General features: G+C 42.5%; 1 long non-coding RNA gene across 1 annotated transcript; it reads left to right on the forward strand.

The window, feature by feature from the left end:
• Positions 1-210: 210 nt before the first annotated feature.
• LOC112902229 lies at positions 211-2,482 on the forward strand. The gene is made up of 2 exons (XR_003230520.1): positions 211-796; positions 1,252-2,482. It is a non-coding gene; the product is annotated as an uncharacterized LOC112902229 (long non-coding RNA).
• The last annotated feature ends 3,012 nt before the right edge of the window (positions 2,483-5,494 follow it).

The following is a 5,494-nucleotide window of genomic DNA, read 5'->3' on the forward strand; positions in this document are numbered from 1 at the left end:
TTTAATAGATTCATCTCGCGAATAAATTCTAAGTTTATGTAGTTAGTTTTATAAATTCTAATTGGTATCAAAATATTTCATGTGATAGAGTTTATTATAAGCATCTCTAATCCAAACAGCCGTTAAAAATAGGTTAAAAACAGGTTAAAGGTGATATTTTTTTCAGTCGTCTTTTCGTTTCGCACGTCGCCCATCCGTTCGCCCGTTCGCGTGAGGTCGTTCCCCATCCCCCGTCACTTCCTGCCCTCCCACCCCGCTCACAGGCCCGACGCGCCGCCCTCTGCCAATCCGCCCCAACGCTGCGCCGCCGCGCGACTCCCGCGCCCGAGCCGCCCGCTCGCAGGTCCCGACGCGCCGCCCTCCACCAATCCTCTCAAATGCCGCGCCGTGCCGCCGCACCGGGGACGCTTGCGGTCGGGGCTCGGCTCCGGCAGTGTCGGAGTCGTGGGAGGAGCACGGAGATGGCGATCGGGCTCCCCGCGCCTACCTTCCTGACTTGAACCTTCCGCATCGACAACGGCGCCGATGAGTTTGGCCGTCGCGTCCCTCCGTCGTCCACCAACTCCTCTGATCTGAGTTCGGTCGCCGCTCCTCTTCTCCCTCCACGAAGCAGCGCGTGCAGGAGGAGGTAGCGTGGATTTAGACGCTGCCGAGGCCTGATGCTGCAGAGGATAGAGATTGCTGCAGATAAAGCTTGATCGGATCAGTCACATGGTTGAGGTGCTCATCGGACGCAACGGCGGCTCCTGATGCTGCATTAACATCCCGGCCAGCTACGATTCGTCCTTCTTAGCAAGTACAAAATTTTGCTTGCTTCTGGAATCAATTTCGCTGATAGTGAATCAGTGCAAAATTCATGTTGTAAATTCAGGCTTGCCAAAATTAGATCGGTATTATTTGGATGTGAGATTCCCAGTTCCTACTTTTCTAGCTTGCAACCTTTTTTGCGACATATAGCTTGTGACTCGTGACTGATTGCTGGGTTTGCTTCATAACATCTAATAAATTCGATCCAATGAGAATATGTGGGGTTATTATTGGGCTGTTAATCATGGTTTCAGAGGGTGAACATCACATGATTAAATTGGATCGTAGCACTAATAAACTATTTAGCAGAATAGTCAAGCACCGTAAAATTTGACATTAGTAGGTCATTAAGAGCCTGATTAATTAGCTATATTAATCTTTTCCTTTTTAGTCTTGCTTGTCAGCCAAATTTGACATTAATTGTTCTATACTTATGATTTTCAGGGCTTCAAAGGTGGCTAGGCAATAGATCATTTTTATATGGTGTTCGTCTTTTACCAATACATTCGGAAAATATAATTACTCAATTTATCACTTTTTACTGTTGCATGATGAAATATTACCGTTCTACTCTGGTATGGTGTATACAAGTATTGCTGCTAATTTTAGTGCAATAGGATGCGGTGTCATGTCAATGCAGTATTCTGCAAAAATAGAAGCACTGTCACTCTGATCATATAGGGTCAAACCCTGTGATGTCATTTCACATCTCCAGAGGTTTTCCATATATTCGTAGCACTTTTTTGTAAATTGGACATACTAGGTTTAATTGAAGATCTTAATATCGCAAGTTTCTTGGTATAGCATTTCATCTGCCAGCAGATAATTCAATTTTTTTTACTGATATATCCAGAAACGTTTAATGTTGAATCTGGAATTATGGTTTGGCTCTGGAATTATGTACTGTTCTTTCTTCTATGCATCCATATAAAACAGGTTCTGTTCATTGTCCAATTCCTTTCTTTAGCTGTTGTGCTGACTGTTGAGTTGAGATAAGAGCTCAAAAAAAATTCCAAAGATGTGATCGGCTTCAAGATATAAATTCACTGATGCAACTTTATCTCTTCTTCTCAACATGGTAGGTTACTTTCACCTAGATTTTTGCTTGATAGAAAATACTAGCTTTTTCTTGGAAGATAGAAATTCTGAAGCATTTATCATGTTGTCTACTTCCTACTACAGCAAGTGAGGCCAACATTGTTAGAATCCACTAGATTGTAGCCTCATCTGTTTCTTAAGATTTTTGTTGTTTCACTATTTCTACAACAAGAATATTGATTATTGGTACGATAGTTTTGCTTTCCAGCAGGCAGCAGGAATCTATCTATGCTATTTGATTTGACATTATGGACCTTCTGTCAGGAAGCAGCTCGCTGGATGTTATCTTGGTAAAAATGTTCAGGAAGCAGGCAGCTCGTCAGGGTCGCCGGACCCCCATGAAATCTGCAAAATCCCACATAGACTGATGTTCGTCTCTGTATCTGATCCTGCTGTCCTAATGGTGGCATGCTCGGCTGGCTTCGCCCCTGATGATGTTCCTGACTCCAAGCTGGTGCTAGCGTTTCTTTGTTGTCTTAGTTGTAATTTCCTTTCTTAATGGTAATTTTGCTGTTCTGCTATTTATTTCAAAATTTATGTTAAAAGCAATTGCTATCATAAAGCTATTCTCACTTTATTATCTTTCACTTTAATTACTCCACCAATCATGCATGTAGTTCTTTTCCTCTGTTCTGTTTGAGCATCATTACGTTTTTTATGCTTGGCGGATGCAAGACAAAGCAATTGTAGCCTTTGCTCCAAGCTCTAGCTATATGCCCCATCTGTTGAGTTGGATTGGTCACAAGGACATGCTGTATCTTTGCTGTAGCAAGCATTGGAGGATATTGCTTCAAATTACGATATTGGTTGGGAGAAAGAATTGGAGGCATTCTCATTCACATTTTTTCCATATGGGTCTTTTTTATCATCAGCATACTGCACTGGAGTTCTCTGTTGTGCCTACTTTTTTCACACTTTTCTATGGAGAAGCAATCTTGTGGTTATTTATTTCTTAAATATTCTGGTCATCTTTCATGATCATTTATTTCTTGCACTTTTTGTATGTCTAAGTCTAATTTTTTGAGAGTGATAAGTACTACTGTATATTTTCGTAAATAGGTTTTTACAAATGATGGATAAACATGGTAGTGCCAATTGCTTTTTAATCAATGTCAACTTGTCAAGTTTTTTAACTTGTGTAATGAAAGGTGTAGTGAAATAGTGATATATTGCACGTGCATCCACCATTTCTCATTTATGGGCATCATTTTAGTGCATTGTCATGACTAGCTCAGCCCTGCTAGCTCAGCCATGTCAGATCGTGGGTGCTCAGCATAAGCCGTGTTCTTGAGTGGCCGACAACTTTGCTGGAGAGTGGCTTCTGTGTTAGTGCATACGAGTCCACCATATAGGTTTGTTAGTTACTAATCTGATTACTGTTGGCTTTAAAATTATTTTGACTGTTAGTTTTAGTTGGGTTTTCAGACTGCTAACCTTAATTGTGCCTGCTTGAAATGAGCTAATCTTAACGGTGCCGACCTGAAGATAGATTGCAAATTATTGCACATTATATCCTTTTATGTTTATTTAGATAGTTCCAGACCATCTGTATCAACAATGCGTGGATGTCTTTGATTTTGTTTCCAAACCATGTCATGAGTCGGCTGCATTTTTTCCTAGCGTAGTTTTAGCCTTTTTTATGAGCATCTTGCTTTTGCGTTTGTATTCACTGTGATATGATCATTAGGTGTTTTGCATGAACTTTTTGAAATAGATGTTATGTTATTCAGATTTGTTTGACCGTAGCAACGTACGGGTACAGACCTAATCCCTACATATTTGTTTCCTGCCACATCTAAGTTTTCTTCGTGCCTAACTTGTACTCAAAGTTCATATACACCAAAGGGCTTTGCTACGGTACACCAAAGTGACTGTGGACCGTTGATTTAATGCTATATTACCTCTTAGGAGGTAATAGGTTTAATATTTACTTTATATATTTTCAATTCTCGGATTTCTGTTTTCCCCACATGATGTGCCGGCCATGGGAATTATATTGAGACAATCAGATAAGTAATAATTTTTTTATCCCCTTCAAGCACACAACCATGGGCAGATTGCATGTACCATTTGTTTTTTTACCATCTCGTCACGTGACATTTGCCAATCATATCTTGTGACATGGATTTGTTAGAAAAACGAAGTAACATAGCGTGACATGACGCGACAAAGGCTTGAACAAAAATATATGAAACACTTTACATTGTGTACCACTTCGCCAAAACAACAAATAGGAGAAGCAATCTGAGACAAGCCTCTAAGGGCACGTCTCAGATTACAGAAAGAGAGACGCTAAAAATGCGGGCGCGGCGTTGCGTGGGGTGGGCGAGGGTAAGAGACAAATGCGAGACGCGCCGTGGGAGGTGAAGCGTCCCCCCATCAGGGAAGACTTAAAAGTGTCGCTTTATCAGTCCTAAGAGGCTGATAACACTTTTATTACATCAGATGGTACATCACCGTACAACTCTACGCGGTAATGGGCAGTGAAGCGCCACTATTACGAGGATTACAACTAGAACCCACACTACTACACTAGCTACAAAAAGAGGATCATCAGAGTCTTGCGCCATGCGGAACTCCAACGGTGGCCTTAACCACAGGCAAGACTGGGTGCAGGACGAAACCCTACTCGATGTCTTCGGAGACGTAGTCTGGGTCTTCCACTGTAAAAGTAAGAATGGGGTGAGTACAAACGTACTCAGCAAGTCCAATCACACCCACGGAGGGGGTATAACAGAATTAAATGCACAGGATAATCGAAGGCTAATGTTAAGGTTTATTTGCGGAAAAACACGGTTGTATGCAAGTGTTCGTTTAAATCATTTTCAAAACAGGTTTCCAAGTACCAAAGAGCATACGATGTTGATCCACGCAGGATCCAAGTTTTAAACTGCTACCGGACTCCCCGTCCGCCGTAGCACACGGCACATCTGCCGGACACTTTCCAAACAACTCACACCAGACCAACCATTCCCAGAGAGAAACACTAGTTATGTGACCACACCATAACTTGCCTAATACCGTGGGCACGACTATTCGAATAGATTTTAACTCTGCAGAGGTGTGCAACTTTACCCACAGGTGGGGTACCACAGCACGAACACCTTAGTGCCGGTGCAGATCCCAACAAAGCCATTACCCACCTTAGCTAGACCTGACTAGCCACCACGGGATCCACCAAGGGGTCACTCAACCTATCTCCGAGGTTTAACCAGGGCATAAGTCACACAGAGCTTATCCCTTCTCCTTGATCACCCGTTGCTCTCAGCTCTCCTGATGGCTATCAGACTAACTAGTGGGATTTATGCTAAGCCGTTGCCCATACAACGGTCAAGTGGTTTGCACGACAGGAAGCTAGGTGAGATGTCACATCAACTCGGTCCTTAGGGGTGACAAGATGGATATCTCCCTTCCTTGCCCTACCACACAGGTACGAGCACACCAATGGCAATTCACACAGAAATGCCATCCATCCCGTCAGACTCATCTTTCAAAACCACATTTCATCCCTTCCCACACGCACACATTTTCTTTATAAAATGAGATGGTCAAAGTAGGGTTATCTCAAACAAGGGTGGCTATCCTACCA

The sequence above is a fragment of the Panicum hallii genome, chromosome 1, assembly GCF_002211085.1.
Source record: "Panicum hallii strain FIL2 chromosome 1, PHallii_v3.1, whole genome shotgun sequence".
In the NCBI taxonomy this organism is placed as follows: domain Eukaryota; kingdom Viridiplantae; phylum Streptophyta; class Magnoliopsida; order Poales; family Poaceae; genus Panicum; species Panicum hallii.